A 26,032-nucleotide genomic window follows, 5' to 3' on the forward strand; every position below is an offset into this window, starting at 1 on the left:
GCCATATGCCTCTGCACTCATAATTGTTTATACATAGAATTTTAGGAAGTTCATGGGCCATGTCAAATTTTTCTTAAGTAGATAAGCCCTGAATCCCTTCCAGCTTCATACAATGGTTTTACTCCTATTTAAATATTGTTTACAGGTTCCATTATATGGGTGGGCTCTCCTGGAAGGTTGCTGAAGACAGAGGGACTTCTGAGAGGCAGTGCAGTTGAGCAGGAAAGAATGGTGCTGCATCTCTGCACAGGGTGAACATTTCAAAGACCTTGGGTCTAGGAAGCCCAGTTAAAGTATCTCAAAAATCTCCTCATAAAAAACAATCAAGTCAAAAAATTAAAATCTGACCTCAATTGTCTTTTCTGGAATTAGTATCATTCAAATGATTTTCAAAGTCTAAAATCTACATTTTGTTATCATGTTCAAAGTCACAGACCTCTGTGGACAGGCCAAACAGGCAGGAAGGCAAATGTATACACTGAAATCCACTTCTTCCAGCAGCTCACTTAGCCATCTGATCCCAGGCAAGTTGTTTCACCTCTCAGTGCCCTTGCCTGTAAAATGCAGATAACAGTGCCAACCTCACAGGGCTGGTATGAGGAATAGCTAATGAAATGTGACAATGAAATGCCCAATTTAAATGCAAACGGCTGTAAAACAACAAAAAGCATATTTAAACGTTTCCACTGCTAGGAGATGGTGGTGGGGGAGACAATAGGGCCTTGAGAAGAGAGCATTTATTTTTCTCTCTAGTGTACACTTCAGTTAATCAATGAATATTTATTATTCTATGTGCCAGGTGCTGTGGTAGGCTCTGGGAAACATAAAAGTCTTCATTCGTATGAAATTTACAGTCAGTCATTCCAGGCATGACATGTAAAATCCAGTGGAAAATATTCTAAATCACAGCTCACTCTCATTTCTATCTGTCTGTCTGTATATCAGACAGCACGGGGAGCTTTGGGAAATGCAAACATTTATGAGACACATCACTACCCTTGAAGAGTTTGAATCTCATCATAAAGAGAAGACATAGGAGAAGTGTGAACGATCCAAGGCGGCGGAAGATCCAGTGCCAAGTGAACATTCAACTTTCGCTTTCATTTGTGTTTTTTTTCCACTTGGGCTGCTCACCTACCTTCCTTCCTTCCTTCCTCCCTCCCTCCATCCCTCCCTTCCTTCCTTCCTTTCTTTCTTTTCTGAGATGGAGTCTCACCCTAGCACCCAGGCTGGAGTTCAGTGGCACAATCTTGGCTCACTACAACCTCTGCCTCCCAGGTTCAAGTGATTCTCCTGTCACAGCCTCCCAAGTAGCTGGGACTACAGGCACGAGTCACCATGCCCTGCTAATTTTCGTATATTTAGTAGAGACGGGATTTTACTATGTTGGCCAGGCTGGTCTTGAACTCCTGACCTCAAGTAATCCACCTGCCTCGGCCTCCCAAAGTGCTGGGATCACAGGCTTGAGCCACGGCATCAGGCTGGGCTGCCCTCTTTCTACACCCTCCTTACCCTCTAAGAATCTCTTCCAGGTTCATCCATGTTATTCCTAATGGCAGAATTTTCTTCTTTTCTTTGTTTTTAAAGATGGAATAATACTCCATTATGTATACCACATTTTCTTTACCCATTCACCCATCAGCAGACAATTAGGTTGATTACATCTTTTGACTATTGTAAATAATGCTGCAATGAACATGGGAGTGCAGACATCTCTCATTCATTCATTCATTCATTTTCATGCATTCATTTTCTTTGGATCTATACCCAGAAGTAAGATTGCAAAATCATATGGTAGTTCTATTTTTAATTTTTTGAGAAATCTGCATACTGTTTTGCATAATGGCTGTACCAATTTCCCACCAACAGTGTGCAAGAGCTCCCTTTTCTCCATATTCTTACCAAAGCTTATCTTTTGTCTTTTGGTAATAGCCATGAGATAATGTCTTATTGTAGTATGTACTGTATATACTCTTTCGTGTCTGGCTTTTTTGTTGCAACATAGTACTTTTGAGATTCATTCATTTTGCTGCATATATTAATAGTATGTTTTGGAGGTTTTGGTTTGCTGCTTCTTATTTTTATTTTTTTGCTGAGTAGTACTCCCTTGTATGAATATATTGCAATTTGTTTACCTATTCAATTATTGATGGATATGTATCTTATATCCAGGTTCTGTTTATTATGATAAAGTTGTTATAAATGTTTTCATGCAAATCTTTTTGTGGATGTGTCTTTTATCTCTCTTAGGTGAAAACCTAGGAGTAGAATTGATGAATTATAGTAAGGTATATGTTTAGTTTTATAAGAAACTACCAGAACTTTTGCCAAAGGGAGTTGTAACATTTTATACTCTTACCAATAATGTGTGAAGTTTCCAGTTGTTCTACATCCTCACTTGGTATTAGGTATTTTACTTTTAACTATTTTTGTTCAGTAATTGCAACTTTTCTTTAAGATCCGGGGGAACATGTGCAGTTTTGTTACTAGATATATTGTGTGATGCTGGAGTTTGGGTGTAATTGACCCCATCACACGAGTACTCAGCATAGTACCCAATAGCTAACTTTTCAACCTTGTCTGCCTCCTTCTCCCCAACTCTAGTAATCTCTAGTTTCTCGTGTTGCCATCTTTACATCCATGAGGACCCAGTGATTAACTCTTATAACTGAGAACATGCAATATTTGGTTTTTTGTTTCTGCGTTACTTTACTTAGGATAATAGCCTCCAGCTGCATCCATGTTGCTGCAGACGACATTATTTCCTTTTTATCGTGGCTGCATGCTATTCCATAGTGTGTGTTTGTGTGTGTGTGTGTGTATATACACATTTTTCTTATACAACGCACTGTTGACCACCGTTGATGGGCACCTAGGTTGATTCCATGTCTTCGTCATGGTGAATAGTGCTATAATGAACATGCGTTCATGTGTTTTTTGGTAAAATGATTTATTTTCTTTTGGATAAATACCCAGTAATGGGACTGCTGGGTTGAATGGCATCTCTGTTTTAAATTCTTTGAGAAATCTACAAACTGCTTTCCACAGTGGCTAAACTAATTTATATTCCCACCAACAGTGTATAAGTGTTTCCTTTTCTCTGCAGATTCTGCAGCATCTGTTGTTTTTTGACTTTTTAGTAATAGCCATTCTGACTGGTGCGAGATGGTATCTCATTGTGGCTTTAATTTGCATTTCCCTGATGTATAGTGATGTTGAGCATTTTTTCATGTTTGTTGGCCACTTGTATGTCTGCTTTTGAGGAGTGTCCATGTCTTATGCCCATTTTTTAATACGGTTATTTGTTTTTTGCTTGTTCAATTGTTTAAGTTCCTCATAGATTCAGAATATTAGACCTTTGTTGCATGCATAGTTTGCTAATATTTTCTACCATTCTGTAGATTGTCTGCTCACTCTGTTGATAGTTTCTTCGGCTGTGCAGAAGCTCTTTAGTTTAATTAAGTCCCACTTGTGAATTTTTGTTTTTGTTGAAATTGCTCTTGGGCAGAGTTCCCCAAGCCCTGGGCTGTGGACTGGTACTGGTCTGTGGCCCGTTAGGAACCTGGCTGCACAGCAGGAGGGGAGGTGCAAGAGAGCATTACCACCTGAGCTCCACCTTCTGTCGGATCAGCAGTGGCATTAGGTTCTCATAGGAATGTGAACCCTATTGTGAACTACACATGAGAGGGATCTAGGTTGCACACTCCTTGTGAGAATCTAATGCCTGATGATCTGAGTGGAACAGTTTTATCCTGAAACCACACCCTGCCTGCCCCACCATCATGGAAAAATTGTCTTCCACAAAACCGGTCCCTGATGTCAAAAAGGTTGGGGACCCCTGCTCTTGAGGACTTAATCAAAAATTCTTTCCCAAGATCAATGTTCAGAATGGTGTTTCCAAGGTTTTCTTCTAGGATTCTTATAGTTTGAGGTCTTACATTTAAATCTTTAATCCATCTCGAGTTAATTTTTATATATGACCAAAGGCAGGGGTCCAGTTTCAGTCTTCTGCGTATGGCTAGACAGCTATCTCAGCACCATTTATTGAATAGGAAGTCCTTTCCCCATTCATTTTTTTTCTTTTTTTTGGTCAACTTTGCCAAAGATCAGATGGCTATAGATCTGCAGCTTTATTTCTGGGCTCACTATTCTGTTCCATTGGTCTATATGTCTGTTTTTGTACCAGTACCATACTGTTTTGGTTACTGTAGCCTTACAGCACAGTTTGAAATTGGGTAATGTGATGCCTCCAGCTTTGTCCTTTTTGCTTAGAATTGCTTTGGCTTTTCCGGCCTTTTGTTGTTGTTGTTGTTGTTGTTCCATATGAATTTTAGAATAGTTTTTTTAAATTCTGTGAAAAATGACATTGGTAGCTTTAAAGGAATAGTGTTGATTCCGTAGATGGCTTTGGGCAGTATGACCATTTTAACAATATTGATTCTTCCAACTCATGAGCATGGAATGTCTTTCCATTTGTTTGTGTCATCTATGATTTCTTTTGCTAGTGGTTTGTAGTTCTGGAAGGGATCTTTCACCTCCTTGGGCAGATGTATTCCTAGGTATTTTATTTTATTGTGGCTATTGTAAATGGGATTGAATTCTTGATTGGGCTCTCAGCTTGAATATCATTGGTGTGTTATTATTGGTACAGGAGCTTTTTGGTGAAGACTTCAGGGTTTTCTAGGTATAGAATCATATCATCCATGATGAAAGTTCATTTGACTTCTTCCTTTCCTATTTGAATGCCTTTTATCTCTCTTCTTCACTGACTACTCGGGATAAGACTTACAGTACTATGTTGAATAGGAGTGGTAAGAGTGGGCATTCTTGTCGTGTGCCAGTTCTCAAGGGGAATGCTTTCAGGTTTCCCATTCAGTGTGATGTTGACTGTGGGTTTGTCATCGATGGCTCTTATTTTGAGGTATGTTCCTCTTGTGATGGTTTCTTGATGTTTTCTTTTATCATGAAGGGATGTCGAATTTTATCAGAAGCTTTATCCACGTCTACTGACATGATCGTGTGTGTTTTTTAAAAAATTCTGTTTATGTGGTGAATCACAGTTATTTGTGTATGTTGAATCAGCCTTGCATCTCAGGAATGACGCCTACTTCATCATGGTGAATTAACTTTTTTTTTTTTTTTTTTTGAGACAGAGTCTCATACTGTCACCCAGGCTGGAGTGCAGTGGCGCAATCTTGGCTCACTGCAAGTTCTGCCTCCCGGGTTCACCCATTCTCCTGCCTCAGCCTCCCAAGTAGCTGGGACTACAGGTGCCCGCCATCACGCCTAGCTAATTTTTAGTAGAGATGGGGTTTCACCATGTTAGCCAGGATGGTCTTGATCTCCTGACCTCGTGATCCGCCCACCTTGGCCTCCCAAAGTGCCGGGATTACAGTCCTGAGCCACCGTGCCTGGCTGGTGAATTAACTTTTTAATGTGCTGTTGGATTTGGTTTACTAGTATCTTGCTGAGGATTTTCACAACTAGGTTTATCAGGAATACTGGCCTGTAGTTTTCTTTTTTCACTGTGTCTCTTCTAGGTTTTGGTAGCAGAATGATGCTGGCTTCATAGAATGAGTTAGGGAGGAGTCCCTCCTTGATTTATTGGAATAATTTCAGTAGAATTGGTACCAGCTCTTCTTTGTATATCTGGAAGAATTCTACTGTGAATCTTTCTTGTCTGAGGCTTTTTTTGGTGGGTAAGTTTTTATCTTTATTATTATTACTGATTCAATTTTGGAACTTGATATAGGTCTGTTTAGGGTTTCAATTTCTTCCTGGTTCAATCTTGGGAGAGTGTGTTTCCAAGAATGTATCAATTTCCTCTAGATTTTCTAGTTTGTATGCATAGAGATGTTCATAGTAGTCTCTGAAGATCTTTTGTATTTCTGATTGTGCTTTTTTGGATCTTCTCTCTTTTTTTTCTTTGTTAATCTAGCTAGCAGTCTATCAATCTTGTTTATCCTTTCAAAGAAATAACTTTTAGTTTTATTGATTCTTTGTATGACATTTTGGGTCTCAATGTTCTCTGGTTTTACTTATTTCTTTCTTTTGGCTGGCTTTGGAGTAGTTTGTTCCTTCTTTCTAGTTCCAGGTGTGATGTTAGGTTGTTAATTTGAGATCTTTCTAACTTCTTGGTGTAGGCATTTAGCCCTATAAACTTTCCTCCTAACACTGCTTTTGCTGCATCCTAGACATTTTGATATGTTGTGTCTCTTTTTTCACTTATTTCAATAATTTTTAATTTCTGCCTTAATTTTGTTGTTTACTCAGAAGTAACTCAGGAGCAAGTTGTTTAATTTCCATGTAATTTTGTGGTTTTTGAGAAATCTGGGTATGGATTTACATTTTTATTCCACTGTGGTCGGAGAGTATGCTTGGTATAATTTTGATTTTTTTTATTTATTGAGACTTGCCTTATGGTCAAGCATATGGTGGATCTTCGAGTATGTTCCATGTGCAGATGAGAAGAACGTATATTCTGTGATTGACAGGTGGTGTATTCTGTAGATGTCTATTATGCCCAATTAGTCAAGTGTTGAATTTAAGTCAAGTGTTGAATATAAGTCCAGAATTTCCTTGTTAGTTTTCTGTGTTGATGATCTGTCTAATGCTTTCCTCAGAGTGTTGAGGTCCTCCACTATTATTGTGTGGTTATCTAAGTCTTTTCGTAGATCTAGAAGTATTTGTTTTATCAATCTGGGTGTTTGAACATTGTGTGCATACTTTTAACCATTTTAATCAGTGTGAAATAATTTCTCATTGTTGTTCTGACTGGCATATTCATGATGAATAATTAGATTGAGCACTTTTTCATATGCTTCTGAGTTTCTGTGTCTTATGAAGTATCTGTCCAAATCTTTTATCTATTTTTTAATGCAATGTTTATCTATTGTTTAATGCAATGTATACACACACATACACATATAGGGAGCCAGAGAGAGAGAGTGCATGTGAGAGAGATTTGATATAAGGGATTGGCTCATGTTATTAGTGGAGGCTGAGAAGTCCCAAGATTTGAAGCTGGAGACCCAGGACAACTGATGGCCTTACGTTCTAGTCCAAGGGCAAAAGATGACCAGTCCCAACTCAAGCAGTCAGGCCAAAAAACTCCCCTCTTACTCAGTCTTTTTGTTTTATTCAGGTCTTCAATCGATTGAATGAAAGGCATCACAAGAGAGCAGGCAGTATGCTCTACTCAGTCTGCCCAGTCAAATGTTAACCTAATCCAAAACACCCTCACAGACACACCAGAATAATGTTTGGCCAAATATCTGGGTACCCCACGGTCCAGTCAAGTTGACCCCTAATTAACCATCACAGAGCCTTTATCATCCTAAGAAACCTTTGCTTACTTCAAAATATTCTCTGTGTTTTATCGTGAAGACCATTTGTCTTCTAGAGTCATTTTTTGGAAAGACAGTTCTTTCCTCATTGAGTTATATTGATGCCTTTGTCAAAAATCAATTGAGTATATGTGTGTGATATCTATTTCTGGAGTCTTTTGTGTTCCATTGATCTACTTGCCAAGCCTTACATCAATACAACACCGTCTTGACTACTGTAGGTTAAAAGTAAATCTTTATATTCATTGTCTATAGCAAATATATCTATTTGTTACATAACAAATTATCTTCAAATGCAGCAGTGCAAAACAGCAAACACTTATCATTTCATACTGTTACTGAGGGTTGAGAATTTGAGAGCAGCCAAGCTGCGTAGTTCTCACACAGGGTCTCATGAGGTTGCAAGGAAGCTATTGCCCAGAGTTGCAGTCATCTGAACGTTGGACTGAAACTGGAGGGTCTGCTTTCAAGCCCTCTGATGTAGCTGTTGGGAGAGGCCTCAATTCTTTGCCGGCTATTGTTCAGGGGCTTCAGTTCCTCATCATATGGGCCTCTCCATAGGGCTATTTATGATGGAGCATGTGGCTTTCCTCAGAACAGTGGCCAGAAAGGGAGAATGAGAGAGAGAAAGAGACACTAAGATGGGTGTCACCATGTCTTTTATAACTTAATCTCAGAAGCAACATACCACCACTTCTGCCATAGTCTGTTGTTCACACAGACCAACCCTGATGCAGTGTGGAAAGGCATTACACAAGGATGTGAATATCAGTAAGTGGGGATCAGTCATTGGGGCCATCTTGTAGGTTGGCTATCATAGTCTGGAAATCATGTAGTGTAAGACATCTGACTTGGCTTTTCTTTTTTAAGACAGTTTTGGCTGCCCTAGATCCTTTTCCTTCCTTCTCTCTCTCTCTCTCTCTCTCTCTTTCTCTCTCTCTCTCTCTCTTCTTTTTTTGAAGATAGTTTGGCTCTGACACCTAGGCTGGAGTGCAGTGGTGCTATTATAGCACAGTGCAGCATCAAACTCCTGGGCTCAAGCATTCTTCCTGCTTCAGCCTCCCAAGTAGCTGGCACTAGAGATGCACACCACTATGCCTGATGGCTTTGCATTTTCATATAAATCTTAGAATTAGCTCATTAGTGTCTTTTTAAAAAATCTTGCTGGAGTTTTCTCTGGGATGGCATTAAGTCTGTAATAAATTTGGGAAAAATTGATATCTTATCTATTTTGACAAATAGGTGAACATGATGTGTCTCCTTATGTAGCTCTCCTTTAATTTCTTCCAGCAATGTTCTTTAGTTTTCAGTGTAGAGGTACTATACATTGTTCATTATTTTATTTCTAAGTATTTTATGTTTTCTAATGCTATTTTAATGATATTTTTAAAATATTACTTTCCAAATGTTTGTTGCTAATACATACAAAAATGAAATAGATATTTTAAATACTAGTTTTATACCCTCCAACTTTTCTAAATTTATTTACGAGTTCTAATAGTTATTTTATAGACTCCTAGGACTTAAGCAAGAAAACAAATTAAAGCCAGTCTTCTTCCTTTCCAACATTTATGTCTTTCATTTCTGACATACATTTTCTGCAAAGGTCCCTATAGTAAATATTTTAGGCTTTGTGGGCCTTACAGTGTCTGTCACAACTACTCAATTCTGCTGTTGTACCACAAAAGCAGCCACGTGTAAATGAATGGACACGACTGTGTTCCGACACAATTTTATTTCCAAAGGTGAGTGACCAGGCTGGATTTGTCCTATTTAAAAGTTTAAATGTATTAAGGTCATGAAAATTAAGGAAAGACCTTGGAATCGTTCCAAATGGAAGAAGACTAAAGAGATGTGACAATTAAATATAATATGTGATCCTGGGCTGAATTCTTTTGCTATAAAGGCCACTATTGAGACAACTGGAAAATCTTGAGTGGGTCTGAGGATTAGATGGTAGTGACTCATCAATGTTAATTTTCTGACTTTTAGGCTGTGTTGTGATTGTGTAGGATCATGTACTTGCCTCTTAGAAAATCACACTCAAACACTGAAGGTGATGAGGCATTGTGTTGACTGCTCACTCTAAACTCATTTAGGAAGAAAATTCATTATTCTGTTCTTGCAAAACAAAAATGTATTATTGAGCCATATGCTGTAAAGAATAAGTATAGATCCATGGCATACAAGTAGAATGAAGCTAGAAACCTGTGAGGATGCCTAAGCCCCCTAATGTGAGCTTTGGGTTCTGGTGGAGGGCTAGGGCCTGCCTGTGCTTCTCACCATATAATTTATATGGATTTTACCTTTACAGCCACTCAGTAAAGTAAGATTGCTGTCCTTGCTATATATTACTAGATATCCTGAACTTTTGAGGTGAGTTATGAATAGTCCCAAATAAGGTCTAATAAATAGCTTCCTGAGTTGGTAAAAAATTGCTTTCATATATATCATTGCATCCCTACAATCCCTGAGAAGTTAAGAATTATTAGCGTACTTTCACAGATGAGAAACACAGGGTTATTAAAGGCAGAGAAACTGCTGCATGGACCTAAACCAGGGCTCTGATGTAAGTCCTGGGCTCTTTCAATGAACCACAATACATCCAGTTTGGGCCTAGTGTGTGCAGCCTTGGGTAAGTTCCCTAAAATGATAGAATCTCCAAGAATCAAAAGTGACCTTGAAAGTCATGTGGTCCAACTTTCAATCAGAGAACCCGCGCCTAGCCAAAGGGCACAGGTTTTAGAGACTAGTTCCTCATCAGATAATAATACCTACTACAATGCATGGGAAATTTGACCTCCAAAATTCCTTATGTTCCAAAAGAAAGAAACATACTATCATTTAACTGTCTTATTTTGCTGCCCTTTCCTTTACTTTTTCAGAGCACTTTCATAGGTTTCTTCTAATCCCTATTCTTTGCCTTCAGGGACCCCTTTATCAAATCCTTATTTTGATTTTTTTAAATTGTGGTGTTTTATATATATACACACACACACACACACACACACACACACACACACACACTTTTTCTTTTTGAGATGGAGTCTCACTCTGTTACCCAGGCTGGAATGTGGTGGCGCGATCTTGGCTCACTGCAACCTTTGCCTCCCGATTCAAGTGATTCTCCTGCCTCAGCCTCCTGAGTAGCTGGGACTACAGACACATGCCACCATGCCTGGCTAATTTTTGTATTTTTAGTAGTGATGGGGTTTTGCCATGTTGGCCAGGCTGGTCTTAAACTCCTGACCTCAGGTTATCCCCTGTCTCGGCCTTCCAAAGTGCTGGGATTACAGGCATGAGCCGCCACGCCTGGCCAGTAAAATATGTGTAACATAAAATTTACCATTTTAAAACATACAGTTTGATGGCATAAGGACATTCATATTTTTGTGCAATCATCACCACCATCCATTTCCAGAACTTTTTCACCTTCCCCAATTGAAACTCTGTACCATTAAACACTAACTCCCCATGTACCCCTCTGATATGGTTTGACTCTGTGTCCCTGCCCACATCCCATCTTGAATAGTAATCTCCATGTGTAGAGGGAGGGAACTGGTGGGAGGTGGTTAAATCGTAGGGGTGATTTCCCCCAAGCTGTTCTGGTGATAGTGAGTGAGTTCTCACAAGATCTGATGGCTTAGAAGTGTCACTTCTCCCTTCACTCTCTCTCTCTCTCCTGCCACTGGGTAAGACGGGCTTTGCTTCCCTTTCACCTTCCTCCATGATTGTAAGTTTCCTGAGGCTTCCCCAGCCATGTGGAACTGCGAGTCAATTAAACCTCTTTTGTTCATAAATTACCCAGTCTCAGGCAGTTCTTCATAGCAGTGTGAAAACGAACTAATACACCCTTGCATCATACCCTGGCAACTACCATTCTACTTTCTGTCTCTATGAATTTGACTATCCTAAGTACCTCATGTGAGTAGAACCAAAAAATATTTGTCCCTTTGTGACCAGCTTATTTCACTTAGCATAATGTCTTCAAGGCTGAGTAATATTTCGTTGTATGTATATCCCAAATTTTGTTTCTCCATTTATTGTTCAACGGACCCTTGGGTTGCTTTCAACTGTTGGCTACTGCAAATCATGCTGCTGTGAACATGAGTGCACAAATATGTGTTAGAGTCCCTACTTTCAGCTTCCTCAAATATATACCCAGAAGTGGACTCACTGCATCATATGGTCATTCTACATTTAATTATTGTTTTTTTGTTTGTTTGTTTGTTTTTTCTTTTCTTTTCTTTTTTTTTTTTTTTGAGATGGGGTCTCACTCCATTGCTCAAAATGGAGTGTTGTGGCATGATCATAGCTTACTTCAGGCTTGACATCCTGGGTTCAAGCAGCCCTCCCACCTTCCGAGTAGTTAGGACTATAGGTATGTACAACCACACTTGGCTAATTTTTAAATTTTTTGTAGAGACAGGTCTTGCTGTTTTACCCAGACTGGTCTGAAACTCCTGGCCTCGAGCAGTACTCTCGCCTCAGCCTCCCAAAGTGCTGGGATTACAGTTGTGAGCCACTGTGCCCAGCCCTACGTTGAATTTTTTGAGGAATTACCATTCTATTTTCCACAGTGGCTGCAACATTTAATATTCCCACCAGCAATGCACAAGGGTTCCCAATTTCTTCACATCCTTGCCATTACTTGTTATTTTCCTTTTAAAAAAATAATAGCCATCCTAATGTGGGTCTCATTTTGACTTTTTAGTGCCCACTATTATGAGTTGAATTGTGTTGCCTGCAAAAAGATAGTTGAAGACACACGGAAGTCCTAACCTGCAGTACCTCAGATTGTGGCCTTAATTGAAAATAAGGTTGCTGCAGATGTATTTAATTAAGATGAAGTCATACTGGAGTAGAGCGGGCCCCTAATCCAACATGACTACTGTCCTTACATGAAGATGGCATCTGAAGACCTCTGTCTACAGGGAGAACACCACGTTACAATAAGGGCAGAGACTGGAGTTATGCAGATGTAAGCCCAGGAATGCCAAAGATTGCCAGCAAACTACCAGAAGCTAGCAAGAGGCAAGGAAGGATTCCCCTATAGGTTTCAGAAGGAGCATAGCCCTGCTTGATTTTTTTATTTGTAGACTCCAGAACTATAAGGCAATACATTTCTGTTTTTTGAAGTCATCCAATTTGTAGTAGAGTATTTTATTATGGCAGCCCTGATAAACTAATACATCCACCCTACTTCTGAAGTCCAACTCTCATATCCTCTTCAGTTCCCCAAAAGACCTTTCCTGTTGATTCTCAGAAAGTCTGGTTCTCAGACCTCTCTGTCCTTTCCCTCCTGCCTTCTTCTTCAACTTGTGCTCAACAAATTCATTCACTGAGTACATATTGACGTCCTACATGCTAGGCACTGTTCCAAGAGTTAGTGACATGGTAACATCTTTAAAGACTTTTTTCTCTTTGTGATCATGAAAAATTTTGGTTTCTTTTCTTACTATATCATCTAAATTTTTGATACATTTTAGAGAGTATCTCATATTTCTGCCATATTTCTACCCTCTTTTCAAAACTCTGAAAGATATCTTCCTACGGTTTTAGCCTAGGTTTAGAACGTTCTCACATAAAATGGCACTTTTAATTTTATAGTCACATTTCATCAGATGGAAATTACAGCATGTTAGAATTATGGAAATGGGATCTATTATAACTCACATCTTTTTCTCAAACATGATGTGCTATGAATTTGTGCATGCTTTGATTAGTATTCATGTGAACTGGGGTGTGAATGTTTTATAAAATAGACATTATTTCCCTTTTCATCTCTCTTGCTAGCTGCCAATTCAGGGGCAGGTAGTCCCTTGCTTCCAGGTTAAACCTAAAGGACTGAAAGCTCACCAGCTGATTATCTGCCTCTTGGATGAAACACAGCAAAGAAATCAAGCTTGGGAGATAGATGGGGGGTTGGGGACAAGGTATAGTGGGAATAGCTTGAGACTAACAGATCTGGGTGATCTGTTCTTCCTGCTGTTTCTCTTGCATGATTTGAGTTCCCTCTGAAATCACAGTGAAATATTTGAGCAGAAAGATAAGATATCCCATCTGAACTTTCTGCAGAAACATTGAAAAGTTAAATTATTGAGAAGAAACTCTTTGGAATGATGCTGGGACACATTCAGAACTCCACCTTAGACTGCAGGCCAAGTGGCCTTATTAAGAAATAAGTGTGGCCATGCGCAGTGCCTCACACCTGTAATCCCAGCGCTTCGGGAGGCTGAGGGGGATGGATCACGAGGTCAGGAGTTCAAGACCAGCCTGGCCAATATGGTGAAACCCCGTTTCTAATAAAAATACAAAAATTAGCTGGGCATGGTGGTGGGCACCTGCAATCCCAGCCAATTGGGAAGCTGAGGCAGGAGAATTGCTTGAACCCGGGAGGCGGAGGCTGCAGTGAGACAAGACCGTGTGCCACTGTACTTTAGCCTAGACAGCAGAGTGAGACTCCGTTAGAAAGAAAGAAAGAAAGAAAGAAAGAAAGAAAGAAAGAAAGAAAGAAAGAAAGAAAGAAAGAAAGAAAGAAAGAAAGAGAAAGAAAGAAGTGCATCTAGAATTAAGTTCAGCCAGAGCTCTTGTCAAAAGTTCTAACAGTACATAGTAAAATCAGTAATTTAACAATAACTATTTTCAATAGGTCAAGACAGTTCAAAGTTAAATATTCTGCAAACAATATCTAACTTTTAATAATATCTTTTTTAAAAAAAAGACAAAGAGGAAGGATGAAAGGAGGGGAAGAAGGGAGGAAAGAAAGGAGGGAAGAAGGAAAGGAGGGAGGGAGGAAAGAGAAAGAGAGGAAATGTAAAATGTCCATACTTTAAGGGACATAACACGTGCAAAGCAAATAGGATTTCTCCCCTGTAACTAATAGTACTTGTCTCACCTCCATGGTTTCTGAGAAACAAAAGCACTACCAAAGTTGTATATTCTGGGACATGTTTGGATAATAGCAACTTTCCTTGAGATACAACAAAGAATTTACTCTAGAATTAAGAGATGGAGTAGGAACTGTAATATATTTTGGTCACTTTGCTAAGCAGAGTTCAATACCCAGCCACATTGCTGCAGGGTGCCCCTATCAAAGGAAGCATGCAAGGGACTAGAAGGTTCAGGCCCGGACTGTCCCTCAAGTGTCTGAGACCTGAGCTAGGCACAGGGATTCACATTAGGGTAAATCCAAATGTGAAAGGGGAATGTAAGAAGGCCTGGATCTGCTCCTTAGAAATAGTCATTTGATTCCTGTGGGGCTTTTTTTCCTCCCCTAAAAAAAAGACAGACTATAATTCCTGACTATGAGTGTCACATGTGCCTGGCACAAAGTAGGAAATTAACCTATATTCATTTTCTTACCTCTACCCTCTTTCACCTCCACAAAGGGGAGAACTGCTCATCCCTCCCACCTAGGAATGAGTGTACCTCTTCCTCCTCCTCAGGGCAGATTTGAGAATGGATGGCAGGAAATGTATCAGTGGGTTTTGAGGGCCGACAGAGAGCCTTGATCTTGCATGACCACTTACCATTTGTGTGACCTTGAGCAAAAGATGCAACTTATCTGAGCTCAGTTTTAGCCGTCACATGACAGCTATAGCTCTTTGGGTTTTTGCAAAGCTTACATGAAATAATACATGAAGTAATTTTAAATGTTGGGCACATGGTACATGCTCCATAAAGACAGGGTAACATCATGTACTTGGCTCAAAAAATGAGGGCTATTATTATTATTAATTCATTAAAAAATGAATTATTGAGATAAAACCATCTCCATCTATATGGGGTTATGGTCTCATTTTTTCAGACCCTATGTCAACCAGTAAACACTTTATTTTTATATCAGTTGGCAGGTGTCCCCAGGAATACCAATCAGAGCTGTCACTCTGACCTGGCATGGTAGTTCCCTGACAGCGGTAGGAACACTCCGGTAGGAGATGGGGGAAAGGGTGAGTGGTGTGATCAAAACTTCTGCTTAGAGCAGGGATGTACAATCACAGCCCATAGGAATTACTAGGCTTACATCACCATTCATTCATTTGTTTAATAAATATGTACTGAGCGCCTACAAGCATTGTTTGGGCTTTTGAATGGAGCACAGAACAGACTCCTGCCCCCTTGAAGTTTATAATTCAGTTGGAGAAACAGACAATAAGCAAGACGGGAACCCAATAAACTTGTAATTACCAATTGTTATGTGTTATGATAGAAAAAAAATAAGATTTTCTGGGAGAAAAATAAAAGTACAAAAATTTAGTTCAGGGACAAGGAAGAGCTCTCTGAGAAAGCATTCTTTGAGTCTGAAGGAAGAGGAGGAATTAGCCAAGGGGCAAGAGTCCTCCCCACCCCCACTCTGCCTTCTCCCTGCCCTTTTGCCTCCACGTTGTTCTCATGTGGCCTTTCCTCACCCTTCACTGGGTACTGTGCTTGATTCTGGGAACACAGTTGGAGAAACTGGAATTGCTTCCCTGGGATAGCGGAGGTGGGAAGGATGATGAGAGGGCAGGAAACGAGTCAGCAATGTTGACAATAGAGTGTGGTGTGTGACAGCGGAGGAGCAGCAGCCAAGGGGCCAAGTTGCAAATGGCCGATGAAGATAGATGGAGAATATGTTCTCCTGGTAGGGGATAAGGAACAGGAAACAAGAGGCGATGGGGTGAGGAGAATGGACCTACACTGATTAGCGATGCCTGTCAACCAAAACTGAACCACGGTCATGTCAGATTTTACTGGTCTGATATTTAAAAAATTATGAAGTTCCCATAAAAATTGGGATTTCCAATTTCTCTAGAAAAATCAGAAGACCTGGCACCTCTGAGCCAGCACTCATACATGGCAACAGTAGGCTGGAGCCAAAGAGCACAACTTCTCTCCCAAGCTATCCCATGGGAGAGCCAGTAGCACAGCTGGCTCTTTAAATTAAAATTAAATTTAAAATCCAGTTCCTCCGTTACAGTAGCCACACTTCAAGCATTCAATAGTTACATGTAATTAGTGTCTACCACACTGGATGCACAGGTCTAGACCAAGCCCATCATCACAGAGAGTTCAATCGGACAACTTTGCTGTCAGACCCTGTGGCCCCGCTATTCACTGCTTTCTCCTCCTGCTTTCTCTACTCCTTTATGTGACCTGTCTCCTCCTTGAGGCATTTCTTGCAACTACTATAGATATTATAATAAGTTGCCTGAAAAGCTCTATGACTAAATCTTGGGAATCGAAACCTGTTTCAACCACAGACTCACTGAAGTACCTTGAACTTAGTACGTGTGTGTGTGTGTGTTGCAAAGTAAGGAGTGACATATAAAGTTATTAGGATAGAAGAAAAGTGGATTTCAGTTAGAGTCCTTCACTACAGGGAAAAGCTATAGAAAAATAAATCTTATTACTTACAGTCTACAACTATGGGTACCCCATAGGGTGAGCAGAACAAAACCAAGTGGAGCAAATCTAAACTGAAGCAACAAATAACTTTCCAGATAATATCCTGTTCGGATATATGTGGATAGGATAACTTCTAGCTCTATCCATATGTCACATTATACAAGGGAGAACTGATAGTGATTGTGTTTATTTGACCAAAGTCAGTTGAGGCAAATCAGATCTTAGAGAAACATTTGTCTTGAATTGCTGGACAATTCTAAATTAATCAGATAAGTACAGATATCTGTATCATTTGTGTAGGTACAATCATTAAATAGACATCTCTGAGCCCAGTAAAAGATAATACACACACATACACACACACACACACACACACACACACACACACACACAACGTCTTTAAGGTCTTTATAAGGTCATAACGTAGATTCCAGGAGGCCTGAGAAGAAAGCTCAGTAATCTTAGGTATTGCATATTACCAGATTTGGGATCGACATTGTATTTCAGTAAATCTTAAGTGTTGTTTCTTCTAGCTTAGTTAACTTGCCTTGCCTTAAGTTCTTTTGCTGTGTGAATGCATGGAAAATATGAGAGAATCCTGAAAGAATTCTTTTGGCAGTGAGAAAATTTTGTTTTTTAACCTGCATTTGTTCATTGCCATCATTATCTACATTTCTCCAGGTTCACATATGAAAATAATTATTCCTCACTTCGGGAAGTCAGCGTTTAAAAAGTCAGTTTGGCTTCAAAGGATTCAGCACCCGTAATAGGGTCAGACAAGCGCGGGAGACAGCTGGCAGGAGCCCAGGCCTGGGGGTAGTCAGTACTTTCCTGGCTAGCTACCTCTTGAAACTTGTGCTAGAGTCCCCTAGAAAGTGTGGCTGTGTCCCATCTGACAAAAGAAGTAAAAATGTCCCTAAGAGCTGGGAATAGACTCACAAACAGAGAACCAAAGTCCCTGTGTACAACTCTATCAGTCCCTCCTGCAGTCAAGACCAAACGCTTCATGCCTCAGTGTGTTACGGGAGAAGATCCATGGGAGAAAGGGCCCAGGACAGGGGTGGGGACAGCTGCCTTCTTGCCTCAGATGTGTGACCCTAGACAACTCTTTTAGCCTCTATGAGTTTCTGTTTACTCAGGTGGATGGAGGGCTTCCACTGGATCAGCCTTCCCTTTTGAGAAGTATAAAAATCTTATGTCCTTCTTACTGGAGCTATATCATGATAACTGTAAAATAAACCTTTATCTGAAAGCATCAATTGTAATCAATGTGGCCAAGCACAGTGGTGCATGCCTGTAATCCCAGGACTTTGGAAGACCAAGGCAGGAGGATCGATTGAACCTAGTGAGGCTCTATCTCTTTACTAAAAGAAGAAGAAGAAGAGGAAGAAGAAGAAGGAGAAGGAGAAGAAGGAGAAGGAGAAGGAGAAGGAGAAGGAGAAGGAGAAGGAGAAGGAGAAGGAGAAGGAGAAGCAGAAGAAGAAGCAGAAGAAGAAGCAGAAGAAGAAGAAGAAGAGGAAGAAGAAGAAGAAGAAGAAGAAGAAGAAGAAGAAGAAGAAGAAGAATAATAATTAGGGTCAATGTTATGTTGTACTGAATAAAACAGAAGACATTCACATTTGCACACATGGTAGGAATTAATCTGTTAAAAAAAAAAAGCCCTGTGTCAGTGGTTCCCAAATTGTAGTGGGCAAAAGCATACTTTGAATGGATCATTTAAAATGCCTGGGCCTCTCCTCCCAGCCCATGAAGTTGGAACCACCACCGCTTCATATCTACCAGACTCTGACTTTTGCCTTTAGGATTTTTTGACTTTATCTCAAAAATTCACCTTCATTAACAAAAAGTGTAGAGTCATTTGTTCCTATTGCAATAGCCCCCTCCTGGCACTCCTGAGACAACCTCCTCACTCCTACTCTCCAAATCACCTGGATAAAATTTCCCTAACATTTAAAAAACCTTAAGAATTGTCATTTTTGCCTTATAGTTTAAGTTCTCAGAAGGCAGAAAGAATGCCTGCGGTTGGTTCTATTTAGTAGTGTTTTTAAAGCTTTTTTTGAACATGATACACACTAAGAAGAACATTTTACATTGCAACTTAGTATGGACATTCTGTGTACACATGTCTTTAGAAAAATTTCACAAAACACTGTCTATCCTTATGCTGTGTCATACACTCTGATGTTTATTATTCACTTCTGTATTTTAAATTTTCCTATTTCTTTCAACAATGGTCTCAGAGTCCACTAATGAGTCCCAGTTCATAGTTCGAAAACACTGCTATAGAGAGTCCAGCCCCCATGTTCAATAACCAAGAAATATTGACGGAATACTTCAAATGCTTTTGGTCATTCCCTCTAACAGCCCCCAACTTCCTCCTCCCTCCCCAGTATATACATTCCATTAGTAGGAGTAGATCAGACACCAACACAGTGGAATTCTTCTCTAATACTCTGGTGGTCTTTGTACTCTCCACTTAAAGAACCTCATTAGACTCAGAGTGTTCTTCATGGGAAGTGATTTACATTAAAAAAAAAAAAAGATCAAAAGACTATTTTCCTTGCACAGTATATTACTTCCTGCAATTCATCAAAATTCTTTTCATGGGTAAAGGTCATTTTCTATTTCTGTATGGCATCTGTGTGTGTTTTGTTGAAAAAGGTGTGGCTCTCAAAACATAAATCAACCCTTACATGTTGACGAAAAAACTCTTGAAATGCTACCAGAGGGAGGAGATGGGAATAACTTGGTGAAAAGAGGTGCAGATGCCATCAGACTTCCCAGAACCATGAACTCAGCCCATCTGACTGCCTAAAACAGGGAAAGATCCAAATACAATACCTAGGCAGGTTAATAAGACTTATTTCCTATGAGTTGAAGTACTGCTAATATAATACTTTGAGAAAAAAAAAAAAAAGCAATCTGAATCTGATGTGAACAGAAACAAAATCAGTGTCGATCCTGGCAAGATGGAATTGACCCATTAAGGAAGTCTTAAAGTGGGAAATCAGTGCCCCGTTATTTTTTCTAATGTATTGATTAACAGCTTGGATACGAACCTGATTGTCTAGATTTGAATCCTTGCCCCCACCCCCTAGCCCCACCTACCAGATGTGTGGCTTTGTGCTAGTTACTTACCTCTCTATGCCACCATTTCCTCATCTACAAAATATGAAGAGTTCTAGCACCATCCTCAGAGGGTTGCTCTGTTGATTCAGTCAAAATTTGGAAATCACTGAGCACTAGTACCTGATACATGATAAGCACAGTGTAAGTACTTGTTAAATAAATTGTCTAAGTAAAGATTAAAGCATGTCAACACTTCTGTCTTCCAACTTCAGGGCAGGGAAAAATAGAAATTAATTTTTAAAATAAGATTGAAGAAGTCACATCACTCACCATCTTGTCTGCTCATCTATGCTCAGATTTGATATCCTGGGTGACAGCGTTTAAATGCCCTCCCCCATGAAAAATAACAAACCACTGAAAAAGAAACAGCAAGGAAGAATATCTCCATCCCTAAACTAGGATGGAAAAGGAAACTGTGTGAAAAATGTAAAACAGAGCTGTTGGTGATACCTAAAAACCAGACATGGCTGAGAGACCACCCAGTGTCAGCCCAGGAAGAGAAAACCGTGTAAGCCAAAAAACCTATCCCCTGAGCATATCAATGTACTAAACACAATTTGGGGTTAGAACAATGAAAAACTGCATGGGGAAAAATTGTTTTGAAAAAATTCTTTGGATAAAGCCTGCAGAAAAAAAGTGACTATATATGCAAAAGTCAACTGAAAGTAAAAACCGAGAGAAGGGTTCACCTAAGAGCGGTCCTTGTTAATCAGTTAGAGAGCTCAGAAATGCATCTTTTGTGAGATGTACTCTTTAAAAAAATAAAAATGGAAATGAAAGAGGGAATCTGGACTTATTAAAAAGCACCCTCCAATGCTTTGTTATTATTTCCTAGAAATTTGAATACAGAAGCCTTATGTGCATATACAGGTATGCATGTGTGTATGTAAGTATGCCTACTAATATCTTTATATTCAATATATTAATATTCAGTGTTTACATATATATGTTTGTGTGCATATACATTTTAAAAATAATTTCTCCTCTTTTTCTTTTTCAAGTGCTTTAGTATGCGATATTAAGAGGTGAAAATGTCAACTGGAGCCAACTGGCTATACGCATGAAACCAGAAAATAATGCACACTCTAATAAACATAGAAATTATCTACAAATTTGGGCATAAGACCTAGTCCTTAAAGATAAGCGGTTGAAACAACTGCAAAAAAGGCCTGAGACTGAGATGGGAGGGAGGGCTCTGAGTTTAGGCTGTGAGCATCATGGGTCACCGGGAGCCACTTTGATGTGAGTAGCAGCTTTGTGAAAAAAGAGCAGAGAAAATGCAGCCCTTGCTGAGACAGGAACCCCTCATTTCTCAGGCTGCATTCTGCCATTGTCCCGTGCGTGTCACTCCCACTGGCCATGGCAGCAGTGCAGGGCTTGGATTAATGGCCTTAGATGGCCTCTGGACTGTAGAGTTCAGCTCTGCACCCAACGTCAGTTACAAAGAGAAAGGAAGTTTACTTTTAGGCCCACCGTTGGTTTTGCTTTTTGTTTCTCTACTTGGCCTGCCTTTCTTCCTGGGTCCCTTCAAAATTGCAAATTGCTTACTTACTTCCAACTTCTCTTCTGTCAATGTCTCTTTTCACTTTTGTAATTTCTCTCTTTTGAAAAATTCCCCGCTTTGGTCTGGTGCGTTGGCTCACGCCTCTAATCCCAGCACTTTGGGAGGCCGAGGTGGGTGGATCACCTGAGGTCGGGAGTTCAAGACCGCCTGACTAACATGGAGAAACGCTGTCTCTACTAAAAAGACAAAATTAGCTGGGCATGGTGGCGCATGCCTGTAATCCCAGCTACTTGGGAGGATGAGGCAGGAAAATTGCTTGAACCCGGGAGGCGGAGATTGTGCCATTACACTCCATCCTGGGCAACAAGAGTGAAACTCCGTCTCAAAATAAATAAATAAAATAAATAAATAAAAATTCCCCCCTTTGTTGGTATTTCCAGGCTCATTTTTGTTACTCCTTTTCAGTTTTTCTCTACTCTGAGTTCCCATTTCTCTTCTCGTTCAGGGCACCTTCTCCAGATGCTGCTCATCCTCTTCCAAATGTAGCTTCTGCAGAGCAGAATCCCGAAGCCTAGGGAAAGCAAATGGTTTCAACGGAAAATTTCTTGTTACTAGGTATTTGGGGCAGGGAGGGGAATGGGGTCCTAGACAGCGATGGAGAGTGATGGTTAATATTGAATGTCAATGTGATTGGATTAAAGGATGCAAAGTATTGTTCCTGGGTATATCTGTGAGTGTTGCCAAAGTCAGTGGACTGGGAGAGGCAGATCCACGCTCAATCTGGGTGGGCACCAGCTAATCAGCTGCCAATGTGGCTGGAATAAAGCAGGCAGAAGATGGAAAAGCAGACTTTCTGAGTCTTCTGGGCTTCATCTTTCTCATGCCCTGGATACTTCCTGCCCTTGAACATCAGACTCCAAGTTCTTCATCTTTTGGACTATTGGATGTACACCAGTGGCTTGCCAGGGGCTCCTGGGCCTTTGGCCACAGGCTGAAAGGTGCACTATCAGCTTCCCTACTTTTGAGGTTTTGAGACTTGAACGGATCTACCACTGGCTTCCTTGCTCCTCAGTTTGCAGAAGACCTGTCTTGGGACTTTACCTTGTGATCGTGTGAGTCAATTCTCCTTAATAAGTTCCCCTTCATGTATACATCTATCCTATCAGTTCTGTCCCTCTAGAGAACCCTGACAATACATGCGGCTACTCAATTTTGAATTTAAGTCTCTTTCATGGCCACTTTTAATCCTGCATTTCCTTGGAAATGTGAAGAGAATTCCCCTGATTACTTTCTTTCTTTCCTTACCGATTGATGATGCCAGGCACTGTGCTGCCTGCAGTCCTTGGCTCGTGGCTCTTTCCGTCTTCAGAGTGAGCAATTGTCAATGGAGTCTTGCTCAGGCCACACTCTGACTCTGGCTTCTGCCATCATATCTCCTTCTCTGACTCTCCTTGAGGACCCTTGTGATTCTACTGGGCCCACTGGAATAATACAAGACAACTCTCTCAGGTCAAGATTCTTAATAGAATCACATCTGCCAAGTCCCTTTGACCATAGAAGTTACCATGTTCATGGGGATTAAGATGTGGTTATCTTTGGTGGAGGGGGCATTATTTCACAGAGCCCATGAAAATGTTTCAATTTCTTCCAAAACCAAAAGAAAAAATTGAACTTTGGGGTAGAATAAAAGGGTTTAATATAGAAGATCAGAATGTTTGCCTTTATATCAACAAAGGAAGATAGAATTTTTGATATTATGGAGGAAGGACCCCCCCAGAGTAAAAAATGCCTAGGTTCCAATGAAGCCCACCAGCACATGCTTCCACAAATGTGGCCGAAAGAACATTAATGATAAATTTATAATAAGAGTGTGGCAGTGGGGAGTACCCACATCAGAATCACAGGACCCAGGCCCTAGTCCTAGCACAACCACTAGTAATTCATCTTGGACATGTTTTTATCAAGGAAACAATGGATTGATGGAAAAACTAACTGATTTGCACCCTGTAGGAACACCATAGTGGTTACCATAAGGGACTTATAGCCAGACAGAATGGAATTCATATTCTGGCTCATTCAGTCACTACCTGAGTGATTTTGTAAGTTACTTACTTTACAAACAAGAATTTCCTCATATAGGATAATATCTCTCTTATCTCATAGGATTATGGTGAAGAATAAGTGGAATAAGGTATACAAAGGGCTTATCACAGTGTCGGGTACATAGTAAGCATTTACTAAGTGTCTGCTATTCTTGCTACTATTTTCATTACTTTTATTATTTCTAGTGTTAGTCTCTTCTTGCACTTCCATAAAGAAATACCTGAGACAGGGTAATTTATAAAGGGGTGTAACTGACTCACAGTTTTGCAGGCTGTACAGAAAGCCTGGCAGCACGTCCTCTGCTTCCGGGGAGGCCTCAGGAAACAATCATGGTAGAAGGCAAAGCAGGAGCCAGCACTTCACATGACTGGGAACAGGAGGAAGATAACAAGGGGGAAGGTGCTACATACTTTCAAACAACCAGGTCTCATGAGAACTCACTCACTATACAGTACCAAGAGGGGATGGTGCTAAACCATTCATGAGAACTCTGCTCCCATGATCCAATCACCTCCCACAGACTCTACCTCCAGCACCTGGGATTACATTTCAACATGAGATTGGGTGAGGACACAGATCCATATTGTTGTTATTATAGTTACTATTATAATTATCAAATAATTATTATAGTTTTAATCCATATAGTTCAAACACATAATTTGCTTCAAGCAATTTTCAATATGAAAAACCAGAAATCAATGGGGATAAGAACTTATAAATTCTACATTTAGAAGCTGGGTCATTTGTCTCTAGTAATACTCTGGACCAAGAAAAGTAAGCTGTGCCCAGCCAATGGAATGTTAGCTCTTCTCACTCTTCAGTGAGTCATGCCTGAATAAAATAATTATATCAGACCAATTGACTGTCTAGTCTGAAAAACAAGAAATATAGCCATCTGTTTTTCAAAATACTAATTCTAGAATTTAGAGTTATGCTATCCAACATGGTAGCCACTGCTTATGTACAGCTACTTAAAGTTTAACTAATTGAAATTTAAATTTACAATATAGGTCCTCTGTCACATTAGGTACATTTCAAGTACTAAAGAGCTGCATGTGGCTTGAAGTTACCATATTGAATGTGCAGATATAGAATGTTTCCATCATCACAGAAAGTTCTATGAAACAGTGCTGGTCTATTTTAGACTATTAGTTGCCCTAAATAACCCATGTAAATACATCTGATTATTATTTAATATGATCTAACTTACCAAAGGATAACTATACAACTTGGTAATTGGATGAATCATAGGTCTGAGAAACACCAAAAAGCTTCTATGGGCATTCATGGAGATCCACATCATGCATGTGTGAATTCCATGGGTATGCGTATACAACAAACACCTACCCTCTCAGGTAATTTAAAGAGAAACAAAACAAAAACAGTAAGCAAAGACGTCAAACTAAATGATTAACAAGAGGTTGGATTATTTAAATTTTTATTAGTCTTGGTTTTCAAATTTATTTTATTGCAACTCATAGAAAGAAACTTAATTTATATGGTAACCCAGTATGAGCACACATAAACACAACTGAAACAAAGGTTTCACAAAGTAACAGTAGTCCTTACCACATGTAAATATTCTGATATTTTCTATTTCCTCCTCTTCCTCTTCTTTCTTCACTTCTTTCTCCTTCTTTTCCTCCTTGTACTATTGTGTATTAGTCTGTTTTCATGCTGCTGATAAAGACATATCTGAGACTGGGCAATTTTCAAACAATAGAGGTTTAATGGAGAACTCACGGTTCCACATGGCTGGGGAAGCCTCACAATCATGGCGGAAGGACAGGAGGAGCAAGTCACATCTTATGTGGATGGCAGCAGGCAAAAAGAGTGTTTATGCAGAGAAACTCCTGTTTTTTAAACGATCAGATCTCGTGAGACACATTCACTATCACTAGAACAGCACAGGAAAAACCCGCCCCCATGATTCAACCATCTCCCACCAGGTCTCTCCCACAATATACGGGAATTATGGGAGCTACAAGATGAGATTTGGGTGAGGACACAGAGCCAAACCATATCATTGTGCCCCTGGCCCCTCCCAAATCTCAAATCTTCACATTTCAAAACAAATCATGCCTTCCCAACAGTCCCCCAGAGTCTCAGCTGATTTCATCATTAACTCAGAAGTCCACTGTCCAAAGTCTCATCCAAGACAAGGCAAGTCCCTTCCATCTATGAGCCTGTAAAATCAAAAGCAAATTAGTTTCTTCCTAGATATAATGGGGGTACAGTCACTGAGTAAATACAGCCATTCCAAACGGGAGAAATTGGCCAAAACAAAGGGGCTACAGACCCCATGCAAGTCTGAAATCCAGCAGGGCAGTCAAATCTTTAAGCTCCAATATGGTCTCCTTTGACTCCATGTCTCACATTCAGGTCATCCTGATGCAAGAAGTGGGTTCCCATGGTCTTGGGCAGCCCCGCCCCTGTGGCTTTGCAGGGTACAGCCTCCCTCCTGCTACCTTCACAGGCTGGCGTTGAGTGTCTGTGGCTTTTCCAGGCACAGAGTAAAACCCGTCAGTGGATCTACCATTCTGGGGTCTGGAGAATGGTGGCC

This window comes from Theropithecus gelada, chromosome 5 (genome assembly GCF_003255815.1).
Source record: "Theropithecus gelada isolate Dixy chromosome 5, Tgel_1.0, whole genome shotgun sequence".
NCBI classification, from domain to species: domain Eukaryota; kingdom Metazoa; phylum Chordata; class Mammalia; order Primates; family Cercopithecidae; genus Theropithecus; species Theropithecus gelada.